Here is a 12,622-nt window from a genome sequence, read left to right as displayed (position 1 = left end):
GTCCTTTAATCTGGTCTCAGGTAATCTGATGAGTTTCTGTGGTTCCTTTAATCTGGCCTCAGGTGGTCTTATCAAAGGGCTTCTCTGGTTCCTTTAATCCGGAATGGAGAATGCTGACATCATCCATCTGTTGGGGGTTTTAGTTCTGTACAGGGCTTGAAGATAGTGTTATGTGTGTCCCTTGAGGGGGAACCAGGACCCTGCCCCAGGGCTGAACTATTGTTTCTTGGCTGTTCCTCCCTTGTCTCTGCATCCCCTCCCTTCCCTGATTAGCAACTGTTCAAATATGCCCTTTGGAACTCAGGGAAGGTCATGGAGGCTGGAGGCTATTCCCTACAAACAAGAAACGGGGGACACAGAGAGGCTTCTGTGCCCAGGAGCCCCACAGGGTCCTGCTCAGTTTCATTCCCCCTTCTCTGTCTCTCCCTCTCTCTCCCCCTCTCACTGTCCTACTCTTCCCCTCTCCCCATCTCTCTCTCTTTCCCTCTCTCCCTCTGTGTCTGTGTGTGTGTTTAACCTGCCATTATACCATAATTCACTTGACTTCATATTTAGGAGGCTCTTCCTTGGTTTTCTTCTTGGTAAATGATGCTAGTGGGCTGGTAACTCCTGCAATGTCCTTTAAACCTGAACTTAACCTTTTCTATCTTGGGAATCTACATTTGACATATTTTTCATATTTTCACATTTTTGTAAAAAATAATCTGAATCCGGTGATAGCATCCTGTTTACTGGGAAAAAAAAATAGCTTATTTTAATCTGAATTGTACAAATGATTGTATAATTGTATAAATAATAGGACATGAAAATGTGGACCCACCTTTACATTTAAAGAAAATAAAAAATATATATAACATATATAATTTCTGAAATACATATAATACATATTTTATTAATATTGATATATAATTGTATTTAAATATGGAACATATATTTCTAAAATTATAATTAGGAATGAAGGTTATGTGTCAGTAATATAGAATAAAAAATTTTGGCAGACACAATCTGTTTACATACAGCACAGAACATTAAACAATATCTCCTGCTATGTATGAGAGTTTATTATAAGATTGAATCCATGGTCAGGGAAAATTATAAAATAGAGCCAAGATTTCAACTGAAAACCAAGCAATCGTGTTTTTATGTTTCTGAAAGCATATAGGATGAGAAAAGATCTGTGTTTTGGGTCAATTTGTTTTTCAGTAGCCACAAAGATGTGGATATTCATGGTCTGTCTACTGTAGAGCCACATGTGGTAACTATAGGGTTTTGTTTTTTTTTTTAACATTGGAGTATAATTGCTTTACATTGTTGTGTTAGTTTCTGCTGTATAACACAGTCAATCGGCTATACATATACATATATCCCCATATTCCCTCCCTATTGCGTCTCCCTCCCTATCCCACCCGTCTAGGTGGTCACAAAGCACCGAGCTGATCTCTCTGTGCTATGCGGCTGCTTCCCACTAGCTATCTATTTTACATTTGGTAGTGTATATATGTCAATGCCACTCTCTCACTTCATCCCAGTTTCCCCTTCCCCCTCCCTGTTTTCTCTTTCTTACTTCTTCACTCTGTCTGACAGACTCTAGGTCCATCCACCTCACTACAAATAACTCAATTTCGTTTCTTTTAATGGCTGAGTAATATTCCATTGTATGTATGTGCCACATCTTCTTTATCCATTCATCTGTCGATGGACACTTAGGTTGCTTCCATGTCCTGCCTATTGTAAATAATGCTGCAGTGAACACTGTGGTACATGACTCTTTTTGAATTAATTTAGCCTAGTGAGGTTTCCATGGATTTCTCTGTTCATGTGACAGATGGCCGTCTGCTGGAAATATTACGGTGTGCACTGTGTCTTTGCTATACCTGCAAACACTTCCAGCTAACAAGAGAAAATACTTTGAGAATAGTTTCCGAATTCCAACTGATCATTTGCTTGTCCTCTTCAGAATGTTCAGAGGAGGATGTCAGAAGATTTTCCTTAACTTAAATAATTTGCACTATTAAATGGGAGAATGTTTTCTTTAGTGCTATAAAAATAAGAAGTGTTTTCCAAAGGAGGAGTATAGTCTCAGTGGGTAAGCTTGACTGTTGACATTTTCTCCTGTGACACTGCCTAGATTTCTTGAAGAAAATATACCCTTGGTTATGTAAGCCATCACTCACCCTCTGTTCACAGGATACTTTTACTGGGAAAATTATCCCTGGCTTGAAATAAACTAGCTCTAGTTTTATCATCAGTGTTAATCAGAGATATGTTTTATGTGATAAGAAATAAATGTTATTGATGTCATGATTTACTTATCACCTAAACATATGATTATGCAGAGAAGGCAAAACTACAATATAGGTAAAATTTATGAAAAATACTCCATTACCACTGTAACTGAATAGATATTTTTGTATTCTACAAATAAATGACTCCATTACAGATGGAGAAGCTAGGCTAAAAAGTGCACTAGGATAGTGTCCTATATAGTTCTTAAATTTACTATTGTAATAATGTTCCTTGTTTGATTAAAACAAACATTCAAAACAAAAAAAAAAAGAAAAAAGTGCACTTAACGTGGTAATACCTGGGATTATATATTAATAATAATGGTCACTTTAATTGAATTTTACAGATAAATGTGATTGAAATCATCCTGTCAATTTATACAAATAAAATAGTTTGGAACATAAATTTCTAGAATGGTGACATTGCCTCTGTCACAAGCAAACTTATCAAAGTAAAAATGACCTTTTCATCTAAACGACTGCCTTGACATGGTATTTACCTTTGAAAGAAAACTTTGTTATAAATAATTAAAATTACGTATTTTCTAACCGGAGAGAAAGATTTCATTAGAGAAATAGAGTTCTTTCCAGAATTGGGCAGTCTATTATTCACATTTGTGATATGGAAGTCGCTTAGGATGAATAAGAGATCAGAAAGAATAATATAGCAGTTTTATTATGGTCCAGAGTTAATAAAGCATCTTAATTACTATGGGAAAAAAGGAGGTATTACAGAGAGAACAAATGCACATAGAGACTACAGAAAGAATAGACATTTTGAAGAAGTGAGCTCCTCTTTTCCTGTCAATGGCTAGAGAATTTTTTTAAATCTAGAGCTATCTGGAAATTTCATGTGTTCTAAGATTTTCTAAAGCTTCATCCATCTCCCTGAAGAAAGTATCTTAGAAGCTAGCTGTACCAGGATGAAAGATCAAGTTGTGTTTCATTAAACCATTTCTATTTTAAAAAACATATCACAATAGGTCATAAACAATTTAAAAAAACAAGCTTGTTATTCATTCCCACTCTCCTTAAGAGTACATTAGTGTCTTCATGTTTGTAAATTTTCCCATTTTCATTACCTTATTGATACCTAATTTCATTACATTGTGTTAAAAAATACTTGGGATGATTTCAATCATTAAATTCAGTAAACTTTGATACTTTGCAGACATTTATTCTTATAAAAACCATATATACACAAAGTTGAACCATGTGATCACCATTTTTTAAAATACTTTAAATTTTTATTTGCGTGATCACCATTTTTGCAGCCCAAAAGCAATTTCATATGAATCAACCTAATTAGAAAACTACATGGATCCTAACATACGACTTGATGATTTTCTCAAACTGAAAATACCTTTGTAACCAGCAGCAAGATCAACATACTTTTCTTTTGTCGTAATGATGTATATTAAAATGGGGGGGGGGGGGTACAGCATCTTTCCTTTGACAGCGTATTAGCTTTATTCATAACCTTTAACTATTTAGAGAGGGGGGCTGTGGGCCTCCATTCATGTTCCTGCCCTGGTCCACCTCTGGAGGTGAGAGAGACAGTGGAATCGACGTGCAGAGACGAAGATTCACAGGGGGCCTCGCAGGTTTTACTTCTGCCCGGGGTCACAGTCTTGAGCTGCCTGTTGTCCAAAATCAATTGTTTTATACAGTGTATCTACTTTTTATAGCTGTTTATAATCAAGAAGTAAATTTAGCCCATTCCTCCATCATTGCTGGAAGTGGGAATCTGGGCTATGCTGCTCACTGACCTCCAGTTGAAAAGTGGTTCCAGTATCATTCAGGACCTGTTCTCAAACTCTTCTGCAGAAGGCGGCCACATGAGCAGAGGTGAGGGCATCTGGGTGCCTACAGGCTCTGGGGAAAAACCCAAATCAGCCCAATAAAAGAGCAAAATCTCTCTAAAGTCTTACCTTTAAACATTATCATCTCTATTCTCCTCCCTTTTCAATCCACGTGCATTTTAGATTAAATACATTCAGCCTCAGAGCTAAACTTGCTTCTGAGGGCATCCATACCCTGGTTCTCATTTACTTATTGCATTAACGGATGCTTAGCATCCATAAGAGTGTTTCTGAAGAAACTGCCGAGTCACCAGGAACCTCTAGGATATTTTGAAATCCTCCAATGGCACAGCCCTCCTGGACCCACTAAAGGGACATGGGTTAAATGGGAGAGGACCTTTGTCTGGACCCCTCAAATCTCAAAACATCAATCCTTTGTCTTGTACTTCTATTTTCTCTACTCCAAAGTGCTAACGAGTTTTGGAATAACTGAAGGTAATCTGGGTCTCTCCTGAATTGAAATGAGTGCCGTGGAATTCTCTTCACAAAGCAATTTAAACAAACCACCACCAAGGGAGCAGAACCACACACTAGCAGTGTACGTGTGCCAGTATCAGCAGGAATCTAGAACTCCCCCAGGCCCTTCTCTCACTCACCCAAACTGCATAGTTCAGAAACACAGAGTAATGACTGATTTCCTGTGGAGGGTGGACACAACTTATAAGCATAAATGGGCTCCTTGTAATGAGAAGAAATTAGAGGCCTCAGTTCCATTTACATAGTGTAGAGGAACAGAGGAGTAGAACAGAAGTTTCCAATGTTCTGCAAATAACAAATTAAGGAGTAGGTAGAAATGCCAACATTAAAGTAATGTTAAGCATATGATCCATTTAAACTTGGCACTTAAACAGTGAATAAAGCTGTCCAAGGGGTCCTAACTGATCATTTGGAACACTGGCAAAAGGGGTTGGCATAAAATTCCACGCCATGTGCAGTCAGAATGTGTAAATTGTGATCATAATGCCTCCTAAACGTACCCATGTCAGTAACAGAGTCGCTGCCAGGTGATGAAGGCGGACTACTTGATCGGAAATAGCAGTCTCATTTACTTTGGTAATATGTCCCAATTTGTAAATTAGGAGTGTAAAAAATTGCTTTTTCTTCCCTGTGTTTTCACTTCTGGCGAGGCTATCTCATGAAATAATGGAAATGTTTTCCTACGGATAACTAACGTCTAGAAATAATGTGACTCATTATACTACAATAGAGTCCCTCACTTCACCTCACTTTAACCACGTTGGCATGCCCAATAAACATCTCCTTAAAACAGGAAGTAGCAACATTTAATGTAGTTCTTAAAGGTAAATAATGTTTTGCTATTTTAAAAAAATCTGCCAAATAAAACCCAAGCCCATATATTTTGTTTACAAACATGATCATAAAAGTCCAAGTGAATGTGACAGTTGTGAAAAATTAAGGCAGTATAACTTTCACCCTCCTGATTCTGAATCCCTTCTTTCACTCGAGTAATTATACAGTATTTATCAATAGGGTTTATGTAAATTATTAAATGTTTGTCAAATAATACATTATATATATATTATACGTATTATATATATATAAAATCTGGTTTTTCAAGTAAGCCATGTAATCTTATAGGACCTATCTTTTAGTTTTCTTTTGTTCCATTTTAATTTTTCCATTCTAAAAATGCTTGCCTTACATTGGTATAGCTCCCTAAGTTTTCACAAAACACACTCTAAACAGTGGATGTGTGACCATTATATTTGGTCAGATGTGTGTGTGAGTGCATGTGTGTGTGTGTGTGTGTGATGTAACTAAAATTTTTAAGAAACTAAATTATTATCTCTTATCTTGCAATGACCCAAGATAAGAAACCATCAATTTTAACTGTACACCTGTTTTCATTTTATTTTAGTTTTCAAATTTTTTTGTATGAGATACATAATGAAGATATAACATTGTGAAAGTTTAAGGTGTGTGTGTTGATTTGATACACATTATATTGAGAAATGATTATCACCATAGCATTGGCTAACACCCTCATCTCCTTACATAATTACCCTTTTTAAAAAAAAATAGGTCTTTATTGGAATATAAGTGCTTCACAATACTGTGTTAGTTTCTGTTGTACAACAAAGTGAATCAGCCATATGCATACATATGTCCCCATATGCCCTCCCTCTTGAGCCTCCCCTCTCACCCTCCCTATCCCACGTCTCTAGCTCATCACAAAGCACCAAGGTGATCTCCCTGTGCTATGCTGCTGCTTCCCACTAGCTATCTATTTTACATTCAGTAGTGTATATATGTCAATGCTACTGTCACTTTGCCCCAGCTTCTCCCTCCCCCATCCCGTGTCCTCAAGTCCATTCTCTATGTCTATGTCTTTATTCCTGCCCTGTCACTAGGTTCATCAGTACCATTTTTTTTTCTTTTTAGATTCCATATATATGTGTTAGCATACAGTGTTTGTTTTTCTCTTTCTGACTTCACTCAGTATGACAGACTCTAGGTCCATAGACTACAAATAACTCAATTTTGTTTCTTTTTATGGCTGAGTAATATTCCATTGTATATACGTGCCACGTCTTCTTTATCCATTCATCTGTCAATAGACATATAGGTTGCTTCCATGTCCTGGCTATTGTAAATAGTGCTGCAGTGAACATTGTGGCACATGTCTTTTTGATTTATGGTTTTCTCAGGGTATATGCCCAGTAGTGGGATTGCTGGGTCATATGGCAGTTCTATTTTTAATTTTTTAAGGAACCTCTGTACTGTTCTCCATAGTGGTTGTATCAATTTACATTCCCACCAACAGTGCAGGAGGGTTCCTTTTTCACCACACCCTGGCCATTCTGACCAGTGTGAGGTGAAACCTCATTGTAGTTTTGATTTGCATTTCTCTAATAATTAGTGATGTTGAGCAGCTTTTCACGTGCCTCTTGGCCATCTGTATGTCTTCTTCTTTAATGAAATGTCTATTTAAGACTTCCGCCCATGTTTTAATTGAACTGTTTGTTTTTTTGATATTGAGCTCTATGAGCTGTTTGTATATTTTGGAGATTAATCCTTTGTCTGTTGTTTCATTTGAAAATATTTTCTCCCATTCTGAGGGTTGTCTTTTCCATCTTGTTTATAGTTTCCTTTGCTGTGCAAAAGCTTTTAAGTTTCATTAGGTCCCATTTGTTTATTTTTGTTTTTATTTCCATTTCTCTAGGAGATGGGTCAAAAAGGATCTTGCTGTGATTTATGTCATACAGTGTTCTGCCTATTTTTTCCTCTAAGACTTTTCTAGTGTCTGGCCTTACATTTAGGTCTTTAATCCATCTTGAGTTTATTTTTGTGTATGGTGTTAGGGAGTGTTCTAATTTCATTCTTTCACATGTAGCTGTCCAGTTTTCCCAGCACCACTTATTGAAGAGGCTGTCTCTTCTCCATTGTATGTTCTTGCCTCCTTTGTCATAAATTAGGTGACCATATGTGCGTGGGTTTATCTCTGAGCTTTCTCTCCTGTTCCATTGATCTATATTTCTGTTTTTGTGCCAGTACCATACTGTCTTTATTACTGTAGCTTTGTAGTATGGTCTGAAGTCAGGGAGCCTGATTCCTTGAGCTCCATTTTTCTTTCTCAAGACTGCTTTGGCTATTCGGGGTCTTTTGTGTTTCCATACACAAATCAATCAATGTGATACACCATATTAACAAATTGAAGAATAAAAACCATATGATCATCTCAATAGATGCAGAAAAAGCTTTTGACAAAATTCAACATCCATTTATGATAAAAACTCTCCAGAAAATGGGCATAGAGAGAACCCACCTCAACATAATAAAGGCCATATATGACAAAGCCACAGTGAACATCATACTCAATGGTGAAAAACTGAAAGCATTTCCACTAACATCAGGAACAAGACAAGGATGTCCACCTTCGCCACTCTTATTCAACATAGTTTTCGAAGTCCTAACCATGGCAATCAGAGAAGAAAAAGAAATAAAAGGAATACAAATTGGAAAAGAAGAATTAAAACTGTCACTGTTTGCAGATGACATGATACTATACATAGATAATCCTAAAGATGCCACCAGAAAACTACTAGAACTAATCAGTGAATTTGTTAAGGTTGCAGGATACAAAATTAATGCACAGAAATCTCTGGCATTCCTCTACACTAAAAACGAAAAATCAGAAAGAGAAATGAAGGAAACAATTCCATTTACCATCACAACAGAAAGAATAAAATACCTAGGAATAAACATATCTAAGGAGACAAAAGACCTGTATGCAGAAAACTATAAAACACTGATGAAAGATATCAAAGATGACATAAACAGATGGAGAGATAGATATACCATGTTCTTGGATTGGAAGAATCAATATTGTGAAAATGACTATACTACCCAAAGCAATCTACAGATTCAGTGCATTCCCCATCAAACTACCAATGGCATTCTTCACAGAATTAGAACAAAAAATTTTACAATTCGTATGGAAATACCCTTTCTTTTTTGTGGTAAGAACATTTAAGATCTACTCTCTTAGCAACTTTCAAGTACGTAATACAGTATTGTTAACTACAATCACCATGCTGTACATCAGATCCCCAAAACTTATTCTTTTATAACTGAAAGTGTAACTGCGCCTGTTTTGCACTGTGGTAGAGGTGGGGTGTGCAACTGAACATACACAGATTGTCAGAGTTGCAAAAAATAACATTTTAAGAAACATTTATACAAACGTACTTTGCAATATTTCTTTTGCTGAAATATGTATCAATTTACTAGTAATATCCAACCAGGTTAAATATATTAAACCTAGTTTTTTCCAAATGTAGCTATGGCTAACCACTAAGATTTCAGCTGGGACTACCTGAATCTCAAGTTCAAAATAAATTTTTAAACACTTGTTCTTCTTAATTTGAATATCCAGCAGATATTCTGCCACTGAGGTCCCTACACAGCTGTGAGCACATCAGCAGAGGCTGCAATGTGAGTCTGAAGATACTGTTTCTAAGATGCAAAGACACTGCACATCCCCTGTAACATAATAATCTGCCTATTACTGAAATGCACCACTAATTTCCCTTTGCTGCTGCAGCAGAATGACAAACCCCACGTCCTCAGAGTTGAGCAGAGCACAGGTTACACCCCAAGCCCTCTGTTACCCATGATCAGGGATACTGTCAAAGAAGAGGATGTCTCCTAATGCGGCTGAAGAAGCACTGAGCACCTCTGCCATTTAAACAGTTGCTGTTTCTCAGGTGTCTAGGCAGCCAGGCTCTCTCTTGTGTAAACTTGTAACCTTGATGGCTGGGACTTCCATTTCCGTCCCCAAACCTTCTGCGGCTCTCCTCTCTGGGCCTCCGTATTCTCTCTCCCCTCCTATTTCATTCCACATGCAGAACCAAGCTGACAGCCATGGCCTAGATCATTGAACATCTAGCCTTTAGATAACAAAGTGTCTGGAGCAGAGGACCAGGGAGCCAATGGTGACATAAGGTGTTCACATTGTTCACATCTGTCCATTTGTCTTTGGTGCCTTTAATTTTGTCTTTTGGAATTTCCAACACTGGTGGATGCCCTATCTGGATTTGTTCATTTAAAAAACATTTACTGACGTCCTACTTTCCACCTGGGCCAGGCACAGTGGATACAGAGAAGCCTCCTGCCCTGGGGGAGGGGGCACAGTGGTAGAGGAGTTGACATGCATGCAAATCTTTTTTTTTAAATAAATTTATTTATTTAAAAAAAAGTTGTTTTTGAGAATTACATTATAAAATCTAGAACATGTTTATAATTGATTGTGCTATCTAGCTGAAGCACATTCTATGTAAGAATGTTTTACATTCCTTTTAAAATATATGGAAGATATCTAGATCTTGGTTGTCTATATTTAGCATATGTGCGGTCGTGCAGTGTGCTGCATCGCCTTTGTGAACCAGATCCTGGTATGCGAGGGAATCTGACCCATCAAGAATAAAAACACTCAATTCTTTGAGCTCTGTAATTACAACACATTACATGCTCATTTAGGTTTTGTTGTCCTTGATCATTTGGTAAATAATCCTTCTGGGAAATAATTTTAAAATGATGCAAGTTATAGAAAAACTAGAATAGTCTCCATTGAAAATTAGTATGTTCTATTTAAACAAGTAAGAGATGGTTGTCTTGTGGTCACTTGGCTCCTGCCCACTTTTCCTATCAGCTTGGTTCCATCTTCGTTTCTAGCCCAACAAACGTGGCCAGTACTATTCAATAGCATATAGTTTTAATATCCAATACGTTTTAGCTTGGTTTCTGCAAAAAAGTATCTAGTTTTTGCGGTGTTCTGGAGTAAGCATTATCTCCCTAGCAGAGGTATGCATCGTTAGGCAAAGGAGAAAGTTATTCTCTGGAAAGTGAATGTCTATTTTCAGATCCACCGAAATATGCTTTTCTCCTCATCATTTTGATTTTTCAGCTTTAAAATCCAGTGATACCATTTCTTCAAATGAAGTACTACCGTGGCTTAAGATTACTGGTAGTAGAAGTAGTGACAACACGTCATATTTTACAGACTGAGATGTAAGCTCTAGGATTTCAGAACAGGTATGCGAAATAACTTGAGTAACGTAATACTCTCCGACCCTACTGTCATCAGATCCTATTGAGGTCAACAGACCTGGGCTTTCATCCCAGTTCTGTCATAGCTTCTCGTACAACCTTGGACAAGTTGATCACCCTCTCTGAACTGTAGAGTTCTCCTGTGAAATACGGACCAGATGTAGCCAAGGTCATTTAAGCTTAGCATGCTCAGCCCTCCAATCTACCTCACTCAGAATATGCTTAACAATGGCTGTAGAAATCCTTCAGTCTCTTTAAACATGTGATGAAGGATATGGGGATAGTTCCATGGAGCTAAGAATTTGAACTATGAAACAGCGGGTACAAACATTTGCAAAATTTAATAGCAATCCACTGAAAAACAGCACGACCTGATCACCAGAGAAAGCAGAAATAAAGATAAGAAAGCTCGGAACAACATTGCCCTCGCGCAACGGGAGAACAGGGGTCCAATTCTCTAATGCTTATATTCATTTAACAAATGTTTACTGAGCACTGACTGTGCACTAGGCAGAGTGCCAGGTCTTCCGTATAACGAAGTTCCTTATTATACAAACTGATTCACTTAATGACACCACGGTTTGGGAATTTTACCCATTTGGCAGGCAGGGTAAGTACAAAGTCTTGCTGCACTCAAAGTAAAGGTCTTTAATGAGAAGTTTTATCTGCTTTTAGCTACCTCCTAACAAGTGGGAAAGAAGAGAGAAACAGCTCCATGTATCTGCCCAGGCTTATTTTTCCTCTGAGTAATCAGGCTGTGGAAGGCCATCCTGAACCACGTAGGGAGAGAGCTAGTCACCAAACTGTGAACTGCAGTCATCCTGGAACTGAGGGCCTGCAGCACTTTCTAGAAGAATGAACTTTCTGCCTGAGTATTTCTTTGAGAGAGAAGAGAAGGGAAATGTCACAGCGATCGTCTGAGTGGTGGACAGTGTAGGGAAAGCTTGCTGTGGCCAGAGTCCCAACTAGTGGATTAGACAGAGATGAATCCCTGTCACTTCAAGGTGAGCCTCGTAACAGGATAATGGGAAGCAGGAGAAGAAATCCAGAGAAGGGTCCTGGAAACACACAAATGAGCATGGCTTGCTTTTCAGGAATCTTTGGGACCCACGTTCCCAGTTTCTCTAATCCAAATTCTGCCAATCCACATAATGAAAAAATTGTCACTGTGAATTTGTCTCTGATGATATTCACCCTTCCCCTCACTTCTAATTAATTTATTTTACTCTATGTGAGTCTAACATGTGGCTCTGGCAGAAATGACAGCCTTTTCTGTCAGCTTTCACCTGTACACCAGCCTTCTTAGAACGTAAGACCACCATCTTTGATGGAACTTTCTCAGCCTGGGAGGGTCTGACATACGAACGCACATATCCTTAAAAGTAGAATTTGCTAAGCACAATACATGGCACAAATCAATTTCAAAACAGACCAGTCTTGCTCCCAAAATAAAGTTTATAGAAAAATTAAAGTCACTGACAACTTGTTGAAATTCCCTATCATGAATGTGCTTAGGAAATGTACATGTCAAAATAGGGACTCAGCACTATTCCAGAGAAGGAAGTCCTAGTCAGAACCCCAAACTGTCAGGCCAGCTACAAGACTCCAGGTAGCAATGGCTTGTCATCCTCATAGCCTAGTTTGGGGCAGCCTAGACTATTGAAGCTATTTGATGTTTCATGACTCCTCCTGAGGGTGGTGTCTTGAGCAGAAGGTATAGTTCAGATTAAAAGCATCCTGGGTCGTGTGAATATTTTTTAGTAAGATTCTTGAAAACAGCTCTTGTCTCATGACAACTCAGCTGGGCTATGGTGATTACTCTTTCTGGAAATTGCACCTGTTGATTCAGTAATTTTATAGAGATTAATTTATTTTCAATTTTTATGTTACCTCCTGGTAGACAGA

At 37.9% G+C, this 12,622-nt stretch overlaps 1 protein-coding gene across 2 annotated transcripts in view; it reads left to right on the top strand.

Moving 5' to 3' along the window:
- DOK6 (docking protein 6) overlaps nt 1–12,622 on the top strand; it is a 404,328-nt gene that overhangs the window by 356,224 nt on the left and 35,482 nt on the right. The gene's annotated exons all lie outside the window — the stretch shown is intronic.

This window comes from Eubalaena glacialis, chromosome 15 (genome assembly GCF_028564815.1).
Source record: "Eubalaena glacialis isolate mEubGla1 chromosome 15, mEubGla1.1.hap2.+ XY, whole genome shotgun sequence".
Taxonomy (NCBI): Eukaryota; Metazoa; Chordata; class Mammalia; order Artiodactyla; family Balaenidae; genus Eubalaena; species Eubalaena glacialis.
Note: the sequence above shows the minus strand (reverse complement) of the source record. Positions and strands in the feature narration are given on the sequence as shown.